The sequence below is a fragment of the Poecilia formosa genome, unplaced genomic scaffold (genome assembly GCF_000485575.1).
Source record: "Poecilia formosa unplaced genomic scaffold, Poecilia_formosa-5.1.2 Scaffold32, whole genome shotgun sequence".
NCBI lineage: Eukaryota > Metazoa > Chordata > Actinopteri > Cyprinodontiformes > Poeciliidae > Poecilia > Poecilia formosa.
In genome coordinates this window covers 2,913,578-2,935,450 of record NW_006799971.1, presented here as the reverse complement: position 1 = coordinate 2,935,450, position 21,873 = coordinate 2,913,578, and the positions used below count along the sequence as shown (strand labels likewise).

At 40.0% G+C, this 21,873-nt stretch overlaps 1 protein-coding gene across 3 annotated transcripts in view; it reads right to left on the bottom strand.

Annotated features, from left to right (window-relative positions):
• The window catches only part of elfn2a (extracellular leucine-rich repeat and fibronectin type III domain containing 2a), a 201,920-nt gene extending 190,607 nt beyond the window's left edge, over positions 1-11,313 (bottom strand). For all 3 annotated transcript variants that reach the window (XM_016670325.1, XM_016670327.1, XM_016670326.1), the window contains exon 1: positions 11,226-11,313. The gene's annotated coding sequence lies outside the window, so the exon portion shown is untranslated. The remainder of the gene's footprint in view (positions 1-11,225) is intronic.
• Positions 11,314-21,873: the final 10,560 nt, after the last annotated feature.

Genomic DNA, 21,873 nt, shown 5'->3' with positions numbered 1-21,873 from the left:
CATTAAATGAATTTATCTGAAGTAACTTTTAGCTGGAATGAGAACATTTGACCAATTTTATGTTATTTAAGTCAATACAAAAATCAGTGAACAAGAAAGAGTCGGATTTTTGGATTAAATTTTTTCTTTTTTTTTTTTCTTTTAAGAATGGTTAAAACTAATTAGCGTCTTTCATCTGCCGGCTTTTAAAGATGCCTATGGATGTATAATCAATTAAAAATCATACATCGGGCCTGTCTTGTTTCGGGCTCCAGCGAACTCTGCTTGAAATTGTTTTTCTCTGTCCCATTCGCTGAACCAAACTGAGATCTCTTAAATAACGAATGGCTGCTGTTCCTCAGCTACTCAGACTGTAATTATCCTGCACCGTCTCAGTCCAAACGCTGGGCGGGAAGCAGTCCTTCAAACAGGAGCGACGTGGACTCAGGAATTTATCACCGTCTCTAATACCATTATGATGAAATGATCATGAAAAACCACGGAAGGTCGCTGAGTTAATGCTGTTCTAGGAAAACATTCCTATGTGATACACGGTTCTTTAAGATGCCACATACTTAAAGAAGTCTGATTTATATACTTTTACTCATGCAAGATTTAATTGAATTTAATCATATTTCTGAGTGGCACACTCAGAAATATTTTAGGACACGTAAAAAAAAATAAAAATAATAATACTTTTGGACTTTATTGATATTTGCTGATGATCCCGTGGGGAAAATATGGGAGAACAAAGTAAAAAGTAATCCTTTTTTTTTTTTCTTTTTTTTTTACATTATTTGAAATTTATTTTGACGATGAATCCAAATTCTTATCATGACAAGAAATTTGTCGCGACAAACGATAAACGATGTGGTAAATGCCCAGCCCTAAATGTGGCCTAAGCAAAATGTACAGCATGTAAATGGTCTGAATGAAAGATAAATGTCATACAGCTAAATATTTTTATCAGATATAACATAGTGAGTTTGTGAAACATTGGGCATCCTTGACATAAAGTTGAGCTAAAAGTTGGTCATATACATCAGAGCAGTCCTGGTGGGGTAAATTTAATTATTTTACTTGTGAATTTTAATGATTACTTTACTTTTAAAATGGTCAGCTTTGCCACTTTTGAAATGAAAAAGAAATTATTCTGTTCCTTACAGCAACTTCTGGGACTTTTTGCCTCCATTTCTCTTACTGGAAGCATAAAAACAAAAGTACCTAACCATGACCTTTATGTACAGCCTTTACCTTAAACTCCTTTGTGTGGGATGTCTTAAAGAAAGTACAGAGATGTAAAACTTCAAACATCAAAGTAGCAAAGCCAAATAAAAAACCCTCCCAGCGCAGTGGAGCAGGGTTTTTAGATTCCAGATGAGTCCACACTGTGAGTGTCGCCATCCCGTTGTGCCTTCGGCAAAGACATTTGATAAACATCACTTTAGTATGTGGTGAACTTTAAAGCACCACTTCAGTTTGAGCTGCGGTTTTTCAGGATGTGGAGAGGAACATGTCCAAGGGATGCACAAAGGGTGCACTGGAAGTGCCTTCTGCATATTTGAAAATGTAAGCCGCTGTTTTTCTGAGACCAGCAGACAAAACTAGGACAGGAAACAACAACAAAAAAAAAACAAAAACAGAGGAGCAGAAAAAAAATCCCTCCATGTTTCAGAATGATTCATAATCTCTACTAATTCCATTAGGTGACATTTTTAGCAGGTAATTATTCTCAAAACAACTAAAAGTATCTTGACTTATCATATTTTAACCTATTTCCACACTAATATCACAATATTTGCTGTAAATTTGTTTAAAGGAACAGTAAAAATTGACAAATTTAAGATTTAAAAAAAAATTAGAATAGGCATATTAGAAATGATGGATATCAATTTGACAATTTCACTGAATTTTTTGCCAGATTACTATTTGTTATTTTATTGAGTCATCTGAGTGTTGTAATAGTTTTCCTTTAGAAGTTTGAATTTAAAGAAAATCAAGAGAGAAGCCAGGATTTTGTTGTGTTTTAGAAAATGTGATCTATCGAAGTAAAATAAATTAATAAGCCTACTACAAATGGAAAATCTAAGCAATTTATTGTGGGCAAATGTTTGATTTACATTTACATCTTTTTATTCTTGTCTTTTCAAAACATTTGACACCATTGTCCAAAAAGCAGAGGATTACAATGCTGCATGTTGTAAAATAAAAAAAGGTTCAAAACAGAGCAGCTTCAGAAGAAAGTAAGAGCTCAAATAAAGGAGGGAGCATGTGTCAAAAAGTCTATCAAATATCAAGTCGTTACCAAGGCGACGTCAAATTAAACATCTATTTTTTTTGTACAAGCTGTGCTATCAAATACATTCAGACCGGTATTCAATGAACTGCAGAATCAGCTCCATTATTATTCATCTCGTCTATCTGTTGTCTGATTTTTCCTCGTGTTGCTGCTGACAGAGTCAAAAAAGTGGTACAACATGCTACTACATCAGTATTCAATGCACTTAGATTATTAACATGTACAGCAATTTCTATTTCAAAGACCCAAATGATCTGTAAAGCAATATACACATTTATAGACTCTGCCATCTTTAATTAACTTTCAGTTTGACTGTAAAAAGCTACCTGCAGTATACAAATACCTCCGAAGCTTGTTCATTGTTTGAGTGAAAGGGTATTTTCTGAGACAACTGCTGCTCATTGTGAATGCAGAGTAACTACAAAAAGGCCTGTGGCAGCTCTGACTGCCAGGCCCATATTATAACAACTCAACAAGGCTGAAGCTCTTTTTGTCCTGCCCTGAGGCCACCCCTCTTCCTCGTTCTCATATCTCCCTTCCCATCCTGTTTGCATTCATCAGAAAATGCAGCCAAATTGTGTTTTCTCTTTTTTTTTCTCCCCCAAGTTATCACCACCAGCCACAGTCTCGCTCTTCACAATGGCAAAGAACAAACAGTTGGACGTCTATGAGATTTTCTCTCCCCATTGCGTTGGCGTTATTGTTGCAGACGAACAGTAAAGTTGCCGTTTGAAAGCATCTGTCTCCCAAGCCGTCCTGTCTTTCTCGCTATCCACGTCGTGTGTGTTGAGAGACATGTGTCTGAAAAAACGCCCGTATTTTAAAAGATAAGGAAAATTACAGATACATACACAGAGATATATGCAATGAATTTGTCAATTTGGGATAGCTTAATCTGAAAAAAAAAATAAATAAATAAATAAATACATATATACAGAGAGAGAGAGAGGGAGAGAGAGAGAGAGAGAGATGATGTCACACCAGTTTGAATGTTAGATGTATTTACAGTGTGTGCATCGGGACATTCTGATGAGAGGTGGGCGAACAGAACAAGATGTACAGCTGCTGAACTGATGGTGAAAGAAGCCATGCAGCAGGATGTGTGACCTATGAAAGCTTTAAAGACCAACAGTTAAAATGACCTACAATTTACTTTTGGCACCGTGTTCTAATATATAAAAGTACAATTTATTACAATTCCTATAGATTAGATACATGAGGTAACTATGAGTGCTAGAGGTCCCAGGGTCAAATCCTGGACGACCCCCCCATTTTTTCACAACCTAGCTTTGGGATTTTGACAAAAAAATAAAAAATAAAAAAATAAAAAACAGAGAAAAGGACACAAGGACATGATGATTTATTAATGTTTGCAACATGCAGTACAGCCCCTCTCACTTTTATACAGGACTGAAGCAACAAGTCAGGTGTTCCCAATGTGTGACTGCTGCACTCCACCCAATGGAGCCATCGTCACAGTACCCTCTGCAAGTTAACTCTGGATTACACTCACTCGGGCCATCACAGAGATCAATCAGCTGGGTTATCTCATAGCACCAGGGATCTTTAGGGTGCCTGGAACCAACATGGAAAGATATGCACCTGGATAGCATCTGTGAAAATGGCTAAAATTAAAAGCTCCAACCAGTCTTCAGAAGGCTGGACTAAAAGACAGCACAAAGGCAAAGATCATGGCAGTACAGCAACAGGGACTCAGCCCAAGAGCAATTAAAGTTGGAGTCTACCACATTAGGCTGGAGACAACATGCAGGTTGTGCAAATAATCCCTCTGAAGCAGTAAAGCACATATCAGCTGGGCATAACATGCTTGCAGGAAAAACATGTATGGTATACAAATACATGCAAAAGTGCACTTGTGTATAAATGTAAAACTCTTGAACATTCCAGACAAGAGGACACAAAGTTGTCATCCTCAGTATGTGCTGGACATCCAGCAGGCAAAGTAGGAGTAGCTGAGTAGCTGAGAATGTCAGTGCTATAATCCTGTGGGACTACCTGGTTGGAAACCCAACTGGATATTTTTTGGTAGTTTGAATCAGAGAAGAGGTACTGGTAGGGGGCTTTATCTAGTCTACTGGATTGTAGCCGCAGGTGACAGCAGTGGGGCTGGGAGAATGCATCGGCATTCGCCTGCTGGTGGTGGACTCTGTTCTTTACTCATTTTTATAAAAGGAACTTCAGAATTTCTTCTTAACATTCCTCTTCCAATGTTTAGCGTACAGTAGTTTGTCATTTAAGCAGGGTCAGGTCTAAACCACTTATATCATTTAGCAAGAGTTTGCCAGACTCTCTAAAGTAAACCCCAGTCGATATCTACGTCTTTGTCCTTCTCTGTTCAACTCTCATGATTAACTGCAATAACTTTCTGTTGTCATGTTTGCAATTGTCAAGAGATTTGTTTAATTTATCCCAGAAGGTAGGTATGACATCACACATACACACACAAAGTCACTATAAATACTTTTCTTTTTATCTGTTTCTCCCCAGCTGCCATAATTATGACTTGCTGTGGAGATGTATGCCAGGTGTGTTTATTGATCACACATTTAATTGTCTTCTCTTTGTTCATGACGTTCCATTTCCAGTCCCTGACATGTTGTTGGAGCTCCGAATCTTAGTTACTTTTCAAGGTTGAACAAAGCGAAGCGAAGCAAACAACAAAGCAAAATCAAAATGTGTAATCACAGTGAAAGGACTTAAAATAGAGACAGACGCAGCAAAAACATACAGCCTTCTAAAGGTAGACTGCAGTCTAATATTTCTGCTGTTGTAAATGTAAGCCATAGCACAGGGCAATAAGCTGATCATACTTATTTTACTTTATTAGACAACCTCACACATTTTCTTATTTTCTGTGTTCGTTTCTTACATAAACATATTTGACCCATTTACTCCTAGAATATGTCTCTCTGCATTTCTTTAAACATTTTTCTCCACAAATATTTACTATATTTCACATTTGCCTACAAATGTCAAAAAATATGTTTAAAAAATTCAATAAATACACAACAAATACTTTACCTAAACTTAAATTTTGCCCCGATTTTTTTTTTTTGTAAATATTTTTTGTAAATATTTTTTTGAAAATAGAGTTACCGTTTAGTAGTTTAGTGGAACAATTACCACACATGTTTACATAACTGGTGTCCTAAAGGAGCGCGATACAAATTTGTTACATTTCTCAAAAGCATTGATTGTGTTTGTGGGACTGTAATTGCTGTGACACACAGCAGTAATACATTTCTTTTATTACACCTAAAAGAGACGTAATAAATAATTCTTATTGTCACTTTTATCATTATAACAATGGTACTGCAAAATATCGTGATAAAACTTTAAGTCCACATTGCAGACCCCAAAGGGAATTGTTTCATTCCACTCCTACTGCATCCCCAACGCAATAAGACGTTTTCTGCTTTCTCAGAATGAGGGATTGCTGCAAAGTCTGCAGCCTCTGTCACAAAACATACAAGTCAGGACTTGGATACTTCTGTCCAGATCGAGACAATTTCTAAAAGAACAAAGGAAAGAAGGAGAGTTAAGTGAACCAGCCCAAGGTGAACCTCGAGGTAGGGCTGCCCTAAAAAAGGCTGGTTTTTCGAAGCCACACTGTGCCTTACTACCAGAGGGTTTGTGTGAGCCAAGCGGACAAGGGACGCAACATACAGACCATTTCTCACCATTTTGCACATATTGGAAAAATTGCACAAGAACTGCTCAGACAGACATAAAGCCTCTGGATTTTAGCCAATCCTTGGTAACGGTGACCCTTGACCCTTGAAAACAGAACAAAATCAATAAGGCATCATACGCCAGAGATGCGTTTTACCGTTCAGCATTGTAGATGCACAGCTCCTGTTTTATGAGTAACATTCTGTATCGACCCTGCTGAGATCCACTCCCAGCACGGGTTGGTTCTGCAGTACCAGGTTGGCTTACCGATGCTCACATGTCTCCAGTGATTTACACACGGCTTGGTGAGGTGCTCATTTTTTAAGCTTTACGGGGAACTGTTTGGTGAAAATCTACTACAACTTGATGCGATCATCTGGATTTCCTTGGACAATTTTCTGCCAGTCATGCATTTTGAATTGAAATTGATTCATTTGAATTTGAGCGGACAGTGGCTGCATATGGATCGGATCTGTTTGTACAGCGGAGCAGTGAGTTGATATCTGGTTACGCTTTGGCTCTCTATGAATGAACTGAACTGAACTTGAAACCTCTATTTAGGAATCCTAAATACATTTGTAATCTCAGTTGCGTCTCTGGCGACGTGTCAGAGTGTGAGCATCACGTCAGACTCCAGGGGACTGCTCATTCGCCTATCGCCCCCAACAGAAGATTTATGAACAAGATGTCTGTGAACTGGGGGCATTTTTAGACCTCTGTCTTCTGACGGCGTCTCATTTCTCAAACCTGACAGCGACAAGGGAGGAGAGGAGACGAGAGGAGGGGAGACAATTTGGCTCTCGTCCCATACTGAAACAATGGTTTGCCCGAAATTGCGGATAATACCGCCGCTGCTGCTGCTGAAAGTAATGATAATGATGTTGATGATGGAGATGGGCTTAGTGGTTATGGTAGACGAAGAGGAGGAGGTGGTTATAAACACCAAGTCAAGGACACAGAGAAGAATTAAAAATATAAAGATGAGGCCAAATTAGACATTGACGATGTTGAGAAGTTGAAAAACTCACACCAGGCTTCGATTTGTTTAATGGATGTTTTGCGAATTGGGCATTTTTTGTATATTCCCAAAACTATACTTTTGTCAGCTAACATTTTTTGTCTTTATGGCTGTTTTTTTTGGTTGTAAATAACCAGTGTGTATTACCGAATCACAGCAATGATGTCATCGCCCAAATTCTGACAAAGCTATTGACCTTAAACATGTCAGACATGATGGATCAGCTCTAGACAAACACTCACAGCAACTTTGGTTTCGTTTCAGTAGCTGCGCTTCCAAATGTTAAAATTACAATTTGCTTCATGGAAACATGCCAGTTTTGGAGAAAGAAAGAAAGCTTTTTCAATGAAGCATTTTTGCGTTAGTTTAAGGTTTTTTCTTTCTTTTTTGGGGGGTGGGGGTAGGGGGCTGTATTGAAATTGGTGTATTTGGTAAAACTGCAATGGAAACACTTTTTTGCATCACACAAGTTATGTGATCTACAACTGACTGGTTACTACTGGTGGAAATGATGAAGACGATGACAGGACGTAGTTTGAAGATCATGGTGCGGCATGATTTTTAATGACTTATTGCATATCCGTGTGATTTTAGTTACAAATTTTTTTTCTACATTAGTGCAATATCTACAAAGTTTTGCGCACATTTGTAATGCAGATGTTGACTGCATTCAATAATCATATACATACAGAAGTACCACAATTTTTTTTTTTTTGCATAGATGTAGATATTCCTACAAGTGATGTGATAGTCAGAAGGGACAAACACAAAACTAATCTTGGAAATACTTTTTATGTGGACAAGGCCTGTGGACTCTAGACTTAATGTGTGCCTAACTATCAGTCAGTTGTAATTTGCTTTGGTAAGAGATATTTGTCTTGATAGAGGGAGAAAGACTCGAGTTTCAGACTTTGACTACTAACTTGACTTAGACTTCCTCTCTAAATCCTCAAGTCTCAATCACATTCTTTACCTTGTGTAATTTGAAACAAAAGCAAGCTAGTAAATAAGCCACAGACTTCATGTCTGGCAGGTGCTTTCTTTTTAAAAGCCTGTCCTTCAGACTTGAAGGAAACAATCCCTCTGACTGTGTACCTTGGTTGTTAAGTTGTAATTCATAGCATACCATTGAACAAACTTACTATTTAAAACTTGACAAAGAAATGTAATCAATGTTGCTTTGTAAAAGTGGTTTCCTATTAGTTTAACAATCTGAGGACTAAGACAGAAAACCCTCTAAAGCGTTCTACATAACCAAAGAAAAGACAATGTGAACACATTACAACTCATCATTTAGAAATTGGTTATCAACAGATGACAAGCTGTTTCAGATATCTTTTGTTATTAAGCCCCAAATTATTCATATCCCTGGCATATTTATATCTGAAGTAATGTAATTCTACAAAGAGCTTATTCCTGACCGGAGGTAATGTTGACATCTTTGAGTGGCCTTGTCAAGGTTCTGACTTGAATCTAATAGGGAAATGTGTGTCTGGAGCTAAAGATTAGGGTGATGGCAAGGAGGCATTCCAACCTGAAACACCTGAAGCTCATCAACGAAGACAAAACTGTCATAAGGTGGTGTGGATGGTGGTGAGGAGAGAACGCAGAGACCCAGGTATAAAGATGATAATGATGGTTTAATGAAGAGATAAATCTCAAAAACAGTCCAAGACAGGCAGCACGGCGAGAGGCAAGCACACAGCTAGATGCTGGTAGCAACTGACTACAGAGACTGAAACACTAGAGCTGACGCCGACACAGGACTTAGCAGTTCCACTGCGACGATGGACAGACTGATGCAAACCAAGAAGTACGTAGACAGCAATTGACAAACTTAGACAAGGACCCGACAAGAGACAAAGACAAGAGGTGGGGTTAAATACACAGGGAACGTAATCAGGGAACTGGATACAGCTGGGAGCAATGAACAGGGACGACAGACTCACAGGGGAAAATGGACTAAAACACAGAAAAACCTCAAAAATAACTACACAGAAAATACAGATCATAACAAAAACTATAATTCATCAGCTTTAAAGCAAAGATCGGAACAGCTTTGCTACTGTAATCTCAATAAATATGTCTTTCTGTCGATCTTTATATATATATATATAAAGCCTGGATCTAATCATGTATGTAATTTCTTAATACCATGCTAATTATAAAATGTTTAAAGTGACACTTTTGGGAGATGTCTGCCTCATTTTCTGTCAGAGACAAACTTCTTGGATGACAGGAAATACATTCAAAACCAAAGCTCTTTAATTAATTTCAGTTCAGTTATATATTGCCACTTCACAACAAATATTGTCTCGGTGGACTTTACAAAATATGCTCAGGCTATGAATATGTCAGTTTCATTCTAAATACCATACTTTGTAGAATAATTAAAAGCAGTTGGAAACAGCGTTTGGTGTGTAGATTTGCGAGCTAAAAGATTAAAACATAATTGTTAAATGTCGGCTTGGTAAATTAGACCTAAGGACCGTGAAAGCAGATCAAATGGTATGGATTTGATCTGCTGATTTGACTTAGAGGGTAAATTACTTTCCCCACATCTCTCCAGTGGGTACCACAGCCCACAGGGCTCACAGCTTCCTAACTGTGGCCCTGGCGTTTAATGAAAATCACTTCTTTAAAGAGAATCCGTTGAAAAACTGTCCAGTCACAGCATTTCCTGTGAAGCCTGTTCATACTCTGGCACGCGTCCCGAAAAGCCTCCCGCTATCCTCCCCTTCGCCCGCACCGGCGGAATGAGTAATGCACGCATCAATCACAACTAGGAGCATAAACGACTTTTTACAACTTGTGGTGTGACTCTGAGGCAGAAATGAAATCCCGATCCCTCAGCGGCCGCAGATCTGCACCGGATGCCCACCGGCTCACTTCAGTCAAATCGCATCAGGCGATGATGAACATTTTCACGACGGTAATAATCGTCCATGACTAAAAACCGTGTGTTTGGCCCCCGTGGGGGCCCGCCGGGGTAGGAGGTTTCTGGGGGGGGTGAGGGGGGGTTGACTGAGAAGGTGCGTTCCCGGCGGCCATCATAGGTCGCCCGCATTCAGTGCGACGTGATCTTCATCAGTCGGTGAAGATGACAAGTATTAAAAGCGGGGGGCTCCCAGAGCTGTGTGCGTCAGTGCGCATTGGAGAGGCGATAAATCAAATAACTCAGAAAAGCTCTGGTGTAGGGCGCCATCTCTCTACCTCACGGCTTCTGCTCTCTTTCTCTCACGTGCCCTCTCTCCCTCGTTTGATTCATCTTTCCTCCATCTCCACGTCTTTTTGTGTTTCTAACTAGCATCCAATTAAGTTAACGAGTAAGAGCAAACGAACAGAAAAATGGTTTCCATATATTTTTGTTAGTTTTTCTTTCAAACCAAAATCGCTTTGAGGTGGAAATTAAAAACTCAAAACACATTCCCTCGCCGGCGGCATACACACTCACGCACGCGGTATTATTTATTTATTTATTTATTTATTTATTTATTTATTTATTGACAGGTATAGCTGACTGCCGCACACCCTATCACTTTCACCAATCCCGTTCGCAGACCCCGCCGTTGAGATGACAGTGAATAGACGCCCACTACCCACACGCATTCACGCACAAACACACACACACACACGCACCTACACACACACACACACACACACCACCACCACCACCACCACCAGCAGCAGCAGCTGCCTCTCTCTCTGTGTATGCGTGTGTGTGTCTGTGTGTGTGCTTGGCACCGTGCACCTCCCTGCTCTGAGCGGATCAGCTCGGAAGCTCCGGATCCACCAACATATGGATCCCACCTAAAAGGAGCTCCTGATCCCCCTCCCTGCTCAACAGCTGTCCGGTCTGCCTCAGCGAACCGCGGCACTGCTGCCGCTGTTATACATCACACCGGACCTGCAACAATTGCACCCGAATCCCACCACCACGCCTTGCTCTCCTCCCGATCAGCCTCTGGTTCTCCTGTCACTTTGAATGGGGTGCAACCAGCAACCATCTGGGTCAGACGGTCCAAAGCAGCAACTCTATGAGATTCACACTGGACTCGTAGTTATTTGCTCTGTTTTTTTCTCTCTCTCCTTGGATTTTTGCAACCCCGACCAACGTGGCAACATGCGACTCAGGTGCGCGTCCCATAAGTGAAGCAACCCTCCCAGCGAGCGTTCAGCTTCAACACACACACACACACACACACGCAAACTGAAGATATATTACACTTCTCTTACCGCACTAGGAGTCCCGCTCTGGTGATGAAGGAGGAAGGAAAAAGAAGAAGAAGAAGAAGAAGAAGCAGCGGCAGCCCGAAGCTTTACGGTCCGTTCTGCAGCAGCAAAGACGGAGAAAGCGTGAGTGTGATCCCTGGACGTGCGTTCCAGCAGAGAGGGAGAGAGAGAGAGAGAGAGAGAGAGAGTAGGGAGGGGGGTGCATGCACACAGAGTGGGTACGCAAGTAGAAGTGGGGGTGGTTCAGTCCGACAGAGGCAGGCATGATGCTGAATCGGAGCACCAGCTGCTCCAGATGAGTGATAAAAAACCTACAGGGCAACGAGAAGTGGGGGGGGGGGGGGGATTAGAAGAGACGCCGCGAGACACCAGATTGGTTTTATTTACGTCAGAAATGGTATTTTAGAAATGTATGCGAGGTTAAAGTGAAAATAGCAGAACGAGCTCCATTTAAATGCCACAGTAATATTCCCACTGGGGCTTTGGAAGCAGCTGGGGCTCTAAGTGCAGCTCTTAGTTGTATTATTAGGCAACTCTGACGCGGAAATGAACGCGGAATGTGTCATTTTATTTCTTTATCAAGAAAATCAAATGGAATTATTGATGGTCACTATATGATTAAAATTGATTTGTGTGACTCAATTGGCGTGATTTGATTATATGTTCTGTCTTTTGGTCTTCTAAAGTGCCTTGAGATGACATTTTGTTGTGAGTTAGGAGTTACGGCGTTTACTTAGAAATAACTGACTTGAATTGAACAGTCTCTCAAAACCTCAGATTCTTTAAGGGGTTTATGAATGTTAGAAACAGTAATAACATGGTCATTAAACTATAGATATCGGTTTGATAATAGGCTAGAGATGTGCCTATTTTGGAGCCGATAACAAATAAACACAGTATCGCTGATACTGGTAGCGATAAAGATACTTTTCATTAGTTTGATGATATATCAAACTTCAGACATTTAGGCGTTTTTCCAGTTTTTCCTTTAATTTAATTGGCTAAATCTTCTCATAAAATTTGGACAAAGTCGATATTTGTCTACAAAATAGTTTGATGACATTAACATGACAAACAAAAACTACAGGAAAACTGAAACTAACGTAACAATCTTACCATGCTAGTATCGATCCGATACTGATGCAGACATATCGGTACTATCGATATTTTGGACCGATCTGCTCACCTCTGCTTGTGTCAGTATCAGCAATGGCCAAGTCTGTTCGGAAAATGACAAAGGAAACTCCAAAGAATTTAACAGTTGGACGCGTGAGCAATTCTGAAATTTGCTATGAATTTTGTCTTAATTTGTCACTTAAAAAAAATCCAAGGTGCAGCTGTGTTTTTTCTGCAGTTTCTGTAAAAAGTTTAAGATTTTGTTTTAAAAACTTAAAAGAAGATTTTGGAATTTTGGACAAATTAAAAAGTTCAGTCTCTTCAGGTCTGAACTTGCACCTTTGCCTACAAGTTTCCATCCACACAACTTTCACTTAACATGTCTGGATGCAGCAAATTGAATAACAAGCTTAATTTCTAATCATGTTTTATGGCTTGAGCTGCATTGTTAAGAGTGTCATTGACTGTCTGCTTAACATCTTTAAAGTCAGCAGTCTGTCCTATTATACAAAGCTTTTTTGTATTTAAAAGCCTCCTTTATTGGCTTTATATCATATTCAATTTTCTCAGAAACCCACTATCAGGCTTTCATAAGTATTTTTTCCATAACCTTCAGAGTTAACAAAAAATAAATATTAGACGTTCCCTATTTTTAATTAAACTGCCAGCATAAATTAGCTTTGTGACGATTCTAATTAATGAGACACAACCTGCAGTTGATATGAGCGGAGAGAATTTGAAGTCGAGAGCCCGCGTCGACTGTAAAGTTGCACATCAACCCAAAATATTTAACATTACTTTGTATGACTTTCGGTGAGGAGAGAGAAAAACCACTTTGTACTAAACAACCACGACTTCTTCTTTTTTTTTTTTTTTTTGTAGCTGAAACCACCTACTCTTTGCAGTTGCACTCAGCTTCTTCCCAATCTGGCCACATAGCAACACAGTTGGGAAGCACACACTCCTCAGAGGGAGTTACCACCGACACACACAGGCACACAGATACACCTACTGGGAGGGAGTTTGAGGGGGGGAGGGGGGAAAGTCGAGGGAAGACACATTTGTGCTGCTGACATCATGGCCGGTCAGCTGGGAATGTATTGATTTTGCCCCAGTGTAATTTATGTGTGTGTACTTTTAGGCATGGTTGTGTACAAGGGGAGCAGGGAGTCGCAGATATGCCAGGACTATGCAACACGCCCAGAACGCAATCTTTTTGTCTAGCTCCCAAGCCAAGTGATAAAGCACCCCACTGTGTTAAAGGGGCCTGTGTGGCTCTCTGTGTTTTTCTTCTTCAGTTCTCACATCCATGATGCTGCATGAAACTGGTTCAGTGCAGTTTTTTTTTTTATTGTTTGTTTTTTGGTTTGTTTACATCACTGGTCATGTGAGGGTTCTTACATAGACCAGCCAGAGAGACACTGAATGGAATCCAAAAATAATCTTAATTTATTACAAAAAAAAAATTCAAAAATAGTTAAACAATGAAGAATTGGGTCCAAAACTGAGGTCAACATAACAAAGTACAACTCAGGTGGTAACACAAAGAACTCAAGCACAAAACTGACCTAACAAACAAGACATGAGGGGAACTTAAATAGTGGCTGTTCAGACCACTGCTGACACAGGAGGGGTAATTAAACATACAAGAACTTAAACAAATAAAAGTCAATACAATACCAAATCTTTAAATTAAAACATTAGAATGAATCTACCAAATAGAAGAAACATTAAAGAAATAGTCAAATTAAACTAAAGAAAACCAAATTTCCTCGTCCCCTGGCAAACAGATGGAATGACCTGTTGAGGAGGTTTGCCAGTCATATAAGGACGTCAATCAGCTGGAGCTCATCTGTGACCCTCCAGCAGGAGCACCAAAGGAAACTGGCAACTCAAAACAAATGAATTAATTTGTTGCATTTAACAAAAATATAAAGAACTGACAAATAAAGTTAAATAAATATGTGCACTGCAAATAGTTAACTAAAAAGTCAGGCTAATGAAACTAATTTTTAAAAATAAAAATCTAAAATATCTAAACTAATGTTAAAAAAAAAAAAAAAACGATCACCATTCAGGTCTGTGTGACAGTAGGGTCAGGTGTCACAGGTCAATTCTGGGGTTCGTTCTGAACTCTGACTGGAAGACTTGTGTTCATGTGTTTTTATCCTAAGCACAACGTGGAATTATTTAAAGGGTTTTTTATGTAAAATTGACTTTTTTGAGCTTTACATCATGTTATAATGTTATTCCCTCATCACAAACATAACAGAGGGTGTTGGTTTGATTCTTTCATGCATGTTTGAGAAATCCTTTAATCTCCCTCGGCAACCATTCGGCATGCCTGTCCATGCTCTTCCTTTGAGCTGCAGTCATCAGTCAATCTTCCACCTCATGCCTTCCCGACTCAGCTCCTCCAGACTAGCGGCAGCAGCAATTAGCAAACACCTGGTGGAACTGTGCATCTGCTGAGCTCATTATAGGAGCTACTTCTCAGTCCAGCGCTCCAGAGACCAGTTGTTAATAGCGTAAGGAGAAGCATTGTTGTGATGAAAGTGGAGTGTCAGGAGGAATAGGAGCTTCTTAAAGAAACAGAGCCCCAATTTCAAGGCGTCAAATTACGAAGTCAGATTTTATGTTTGATATGTAGAGCATATCAAAAGTATCTTCAGGTCTGACTGTTGGAGCATAGCGGCAAAAAAGTGACATCTTGAAAGCACCAAGTCTCAACCAAAAAACACCATCGACATGCCACTCAGTTTATTTTTTTTGTTTGTTTTTTGTCTTTTCTATCATAACCATCACAAAAGTAAACATGTCTGGTGAGCACTACCAGGACTTTCCTCTCAAGCATGTGCTTTGGTCAAGGATTAGCTTCAGATGGGTGGTGTAAAACTAAATATAGCTTTGTGGAAAACTGCACTTTGTTTACTGTTATATATAGAAGAAGATCTGTGATGCTGCGGTCGCCCGTTTCCCTTCAAATGTAATTTCAGATAAAAATGCAGCAGACATTACCAGAAAAGTACCAAGTTGTGATCTCTGGGTCTGTTAGAGGATAATAATCCAAAACGTCATGGCAAAGTCGACAAAGAAACTTTGTACCAGACCAAGAATCATTCAAATGTTCCTTGGCTCTCAGACCTGCTGAAGTTTAAGAAACGAGTGAGCCGTGAATAATCAAAGTTTCCTCTCTCTATTCTTTGACAATGCTCATTTTTTTAGGAACATACTGGGTGATGTCATACGGGTGAATGGGGGGCTATAAAAATGAATAGTTTATTATGATAAAAATCATTTCTTAACATGATTTGTTTTCGTCCACTGAACACATCCACCAAACCCAAAGGTTACATATTTGTGAAGTGTGAAATTATGCATCTGCAAGAAAAGATGATTTCATTTTAAACATTTTATGCATCTTTAGCAATCAATTTAGTCATCACTATGATAATAATTACTATTTTATATTGGCAGTATACGTATAAAATAAAAAAAAATTACATTTCATCTTTGGAATATTTATTTATTATCATATATTTTATAGTAATGCTTATAATAAGGAAATTATTGTAAAAAGTAAAGGCTTGGGGATTGAAGCTTGTAAAAAGAGAGATATAAGAAATAATAACAGGTCAATCACACTTATACTTTACATCTGTCCAAGACCAGAACCTTCTAGTTGACTCCGTTCTTCTTTCCTCCCTGCAGTTTAAATGTGGTTTTTATTTCAACCTGCCTGGCTCTGAACATAGACAAATAGTGTGTTGTGTAATTGGCTCACATTTGTTTGGTTTAGGTGAGTAATACGGCAAAAGAGAAGCTCAGTGGCCTCTATGAGGGGAAGCAATTTCCCACCGCTTCCTGGTGGAGGTTGATGAACGATCAAAGAGAGCAGGCTGGGGCTCAGGCGCGAACGCCCACCAATACGGGCTTTATAACGGTAGGTTCAAATGTAAAGGAAAACACATCAGCTATGTTTTTATTGAAGAGTTTAAAAGTAGTTGTCAGAGGTGCAAGATTCAGCACCTGAATTTGTTTTGACAGTGTTTTCATATCCACTCCAAAAACTCTCCCAAAACCATCGAAAAATCTAAATGAAAGAAGAAAACACAGTAAATCATTGATGTGCAACTTTTTCCTGGAATCTGCCGGATGCTCTCTTCCACAGTTTGGGGGTCAAGACCAGCAGAGCAGAGCTCCGATGGCTCTCAGTTCCACTGAGCCACTTTCTACTCTCTGTTTTTTCTGCACTGTTAGTATTTCTGCGTTCCTTCTTTTTTGAGGTTGCTGCCACTAACCCGTTCTTGTCTAGTTTGTTAACCATCACACTGTCTGCTTGGTTAAAGCCTTCACCTGTTTGTCGTCTTATGAAGTCTTAGACCAGCCATTCTCCACTGAGCTGTTACCTCAGGGCTTCCAGTCTGTACTGGTTCTGTATTCTGTAGTTACGATCTTGACTGAAGGTTCTGTACATTACATCACAGCTGTTATGCACCAAACCTTCCCAGCAGCATCTTTGCTCAGCCATCACCTTGGGTCCTGTGGGTGAGGTAGTCCACCAGCCTCACATTTACCACAAAAGGTGTGTGTGGTTCACAACCCTTTCGGTGTCAGACCAACTAAATAATAGCGCTACACTCTTGTGAAGCTGGTTTAGGTCTGGACTTTGACTAGACAATTCTAACGTGAATATTGTTTGATCGAAACCAGTCGATTGTGGACAATGATAAAATATTGTTGTATTGTGTTCACAAAGGTCATCCTGCGTTCACAGCCCACAGCCAAATGACAATGCTGCAGATGCCCATCGTCTTCCAGTCCACAGTTGACCAAACTAACGTCTTGGATGTTAGACAGACAGTAGAATGTGACTTTCTCATGTGATGTTGTGTGGGATCTTCCAAGACACAACTCTGAGTGATTTTCCAATAGATTGTAAACAGATCCACAACTTGGGATAGGGAGGGACTTTGTGCTGCTCTTTACATATGCAGTAATTTCTGTAAATAATTGCGAAATCTTGCATTTTGCAGGCACTGCTGTGTGATTTCAACATCTGCAAAGATATTTGTCAGTGACTGTAAGGCAGCTATTTTGGGATTATTAGGCAATCTGCTTGGGGCCGAAATTATGTAGTCTTGGACCAACCCATCCCTCAGTCCTCAACGGGGTCATCACAGGTTCGAGTCCCTGCCTGATTACCTTTGCTGCATGTCTTCCCACTCTCTCATTTCCCACTTTCCTGTCTAACCACTCTCAAATAAAGGCTGCTAGAGCCAATAAAACCTTTGAGAAAATAAAATTTTGCAGATTGTACCTCTGTCTGTGAGAAAAGTGCTGCTTCCCAGATGACAGGTGAGCATCCAAATGAATGTCAAAGTCTTTTGCTACATTCAATCTTCCTTCAGCCGGGACCAGCTTACCGATCTCAGCTGAGCAAAATTCTCCACAAAGCATGATGCTGTCATCGCCATGTTTCTCAATAAGCGTGGCGTGCTTTTCCTCTACACACATTATTTTGCATATGGGTTGAAATGTCAACGTGTGTGCCTTCTACCCAGAACACTTTCTTCCACGTTTTCTCAGTCCCTCGAATTCAGACTCCAGTCACTGCTTTCACGCTGCGCCTGCACAGCTCATGGAAATCAGTGGTTAGTTCTCCTCTGTTTGCAGTGGAATAAGAGCACAAGCCATTAAAAGCAGCTGAAAGGTAATATCATCAGGGGTTTCAGTGCAGCCCAAACTACACGACGAGGAGGTGAAATTACTTTTCTCTCTGATTTGCAATTGCCATTACAGACTGTGCTGTGATGAAGTGTTTAACTTCAAAATTTCAGCAAGTCATATCAGCTTACTGCTTTTCTGAACACCTACACGGTGGAGACAATAAACCTGCTAGAAATTAATCGATAATAACCGTTCCATTCCAGTAATACATCATGTTTATCTCCCCAACATTTTGTTTTAGTGTCTACACTCTCGATGACTCCACTAATGACATGCAAAACATGTGATTTCTGTTAACAACAACAGTGCAAAGTGATGGAGGTTAATGCTCTTGGTGGTGAATGTCAACCCGCTGTACAGTGCAGTGACTCTGTCCTGGATATTGTCTCATTCTAAGATGTTTATCCCCCTCCCATGAATCAGTGCATCTGTGTAATTTGTAGTTATAAACCAACAAACAAACCTGATCACTGGTTATTACTTGGCCCTGACCGCGGGCTACGTTTCCATTTGTTGCCATCCAGTAAATGATTTAATGGTTCTTTCTGAATTTGATTAAGACACCAATGAAAAAACAATCTACGCAAATAGAAACGGTTTTATTATGTTCTGCTCTGCTGTGAAATTGAAGTGCAGACGCACTGCCAGAGTCACAGGGCGTAAATCACAACTCCGCCGCCCAACAGCAACACAGAGCGCGACAAGGTGGAGTCAAGGTTTTCTCATTGTGGGTTTTTTTTTTGTGTCATAGGTGAGTCAATTTTTTTTTGCTTTTGAAGCATTGTCCAAGGAATGATTGCTAAATGTTTCTTGTGGGCTCATTAGGTGAATTGTTCACTTTCCCCCTCACTTTTAGTGACATGCTTTGACATTGCTGAAATGCTGCCTTGAGCGGTTGCCCACGTCGCCCATATCAGAAATGGCCACTGTACGGGCTAGCTGTCTATTTCAATAGTTTGAACACCAAATGTACTCCCTATGCGCAGCTAACATCTTCCGCCTTCCTTATCTTGGCTGCAGCCAATCAAAGCCAAGGAACATAAATGACGCCTGTGGATTGGCTGCTTTGCAAATGGCAGCCAAGAAGGAGTGAAGAAGCATCATTTCTAGGTATGTCATCTTCACAGCTGCATTTTCTTCTGAATATTTTAGATATGCTTTACAAAATAAAAAGATAAGTAAGGAAACTTGATAACATTTCATTTGAAGGGGTTTGCATAAGACTGACATGACACTGTCATAAACATAAAGACTTTATGAATGTTTATGACTGTTGTCATGAACTGTCATTTGGTAAATAATGACACTTTTAATGCAAAGTTGCTCTAAAAGTTGCATTGAAAGTCCATTAAAAATGGCAACTTTGCATTAAATTATCATAATTTACAAAATCATGCCAAGTTGGCACTTTTAATGGACGTTTAATGCAACTTTTACAGCAATTTTGCATTAAAAGTGTCATTATTTACTGAATGACACTTCATGACACCTGTCATAAACATTCATAAAGACTTCTTTATGTTCATGACAGATGTTTAGTGATGTTTATGACGGTGTCATGTCAGTCTTATGCACACCCCTTCAAATAAAGTGTCACCAGAAACTTTCTGCAAATTAGTTGGAGTTGTGCTATACAGAAAGAAAAAAACAATTGTGAATAGGAAAACCTGCAAATACTGGACCGCAAAACAGACAGGAGTCCACTACGTCTGCAGTCCTTTGCTCTTCTGTGTTTATCCATATACATTTCTCAGACACAAATTAGGACGTTAAAGGTAAAAAATGTTACATCTGTGTCTTACATTATGGCGCAGCGGACAGAAACAGGAATACTTCAGGGAATAATGAAGGTTTCCAAGTTTGATAGACTGTGTTTAGCTTCAGAGGCAGAGCTGCTTTGAGATAACCATCCTCTGTCTGTGTGCTCCTGATTTTTGTCTCACATCTTTAGCAGATCTGCTTACCTCCTATGGCTCTCTCTCTCTCTCTCTCTCTCTTTCTCTCTTTCTCTCTCTTTTTGTTTTAATGGATTTACCTGGAGCCATCAATTGGCATCAGATGAGCCATGCTCTCAGATTAATTCTCGGTGTACATTAATCGTCTTTTCCTCCTTCTGTTTGTAGATTTGGGGTTCTCTATTTGTTCTCTGAACTATCTGCACAATCTTTTTTTTATTTTTTATTTTTTGTCTACCTTGGAGATCAATATCTCCCTTCAATTAGTTAATTCTGCTGCTGATCCAGTTTTGATGCCGTCGGTCTGGAGGATTGTTTTAAGACTTCTTGGTTGTGCCTCTGGCACAAACTTCAGATGTAAGCACTAAAATTGGAGTCAAATTACGTTTTTATGTTATACTAACCACTATTTGTAGTCAGTTAGCAAGCTGCTTGCAAATCAACAGTCTGTTCAATTCCTTATTAAGGGTTTCCTTTACTCTGCCTATAAGCTTAAACATGCACTGATTGGTGCAGATTCTGTTCTCACATTCTTTATCCAAAGTTTGTTACCTTCCTGACACGCAAAAATTAACCTTGGCATTTCTCATCTCAGCAGCTTTAGAGTTGGACCTTCTCTCAGGTTCTCAGACGTCTTCATCTCCTTTTCTAAGTCAAGTAGAAATGTGTTCATGACTGGCCAGATTTCATGTCTACTCTAATTCAAATGTTGCTTCAGTCTTTAAGGGGAAAGTTGTTCCTGAAGAAGGCCGTATTTGTGTTAGTCCCCCTTCAATTGACGTTCTGTAAAAATGGTTTCTGGCCTCGCTCTCGTGAAGCGGCCCTAGACTCTGTCAGTGCTGAGGTTGTCGGACAGACCACCTGAAGTACAGGAGCCGGGCCTCAACAATCTCATAATGTAGGTAGCTGCTTCAGAAGTGCCAGATTTAGCTAAAGCAGCCAATCTCCTTTATTATTATTGTTCTTTTCCCCCCCTTGTTCTCCCTGGGGTCCTGTCAAAGTGGAAGACAATTCTCCACAAATATCCTTAGCAATCTCATTATCTCATCACATGCTCAGCAGGCAAACAGACAGCTTTGTGAATGTTTTTTTGTTTTTTTTCCCGTCAGTGAGGATTACCGCAGTGCATCAGCACGGGCTTATTGACAAATCTGAGTTAGGCTCTTGAAACATGCGAATAGTATTTATTCCATGTACACTTTCTTGTACGGATGGGATTATTGTCTATTACAGGAGTCAGGCACTTCTGTGCCGGTGCAGTGCAGTACAGTTCAACATGGAAACACAGTACTGTGAAATGAATACGCCTTCAGATATAATCCCAACAAAAGCTGTACAACAGTCTTCGCCGTGTTAGTATTGATCTCCCGTGTTGGGAAAACATTGGGTGAAGTGGAACCATGGAAACCTCACTTTGCCTTTATGTGACTGCTAACAAACGAACGGCATTAGATATGTTTATAACTGTATTCACATAGAAAATACTCCTTGGTTAACTGTTTTGTTTTTCAAGTGTGTGTGTGCGTGTGTGGGTGTGTGTGTGTGTGTGTGTGTGTGTGTGAGTGACTGTTTTCTGAAGGGACGTATTGATGGATACGGTGGAGCCGTTAACTTTTTGTTTCTTCTGTTTTGTTTTTCGCTTGAGAAAATTCTCCCGGCTCGATGCTTCTGTGATCAAGTCGCATCACCGTTCTGAGTCACCAGTAGAGATGCCGCTGCCTTTCTCTTTGTTTTTCCTTTTCAAGAGAAAGTATTCCTCGTTCAGTAATTCTGCCCTTCCTGTCCTCTCAGCTCCAGCCAGTTGCAGCAAACGGCTGTTCGTTCTGAGCCTTGAGCTGCTTGAGCTCCTG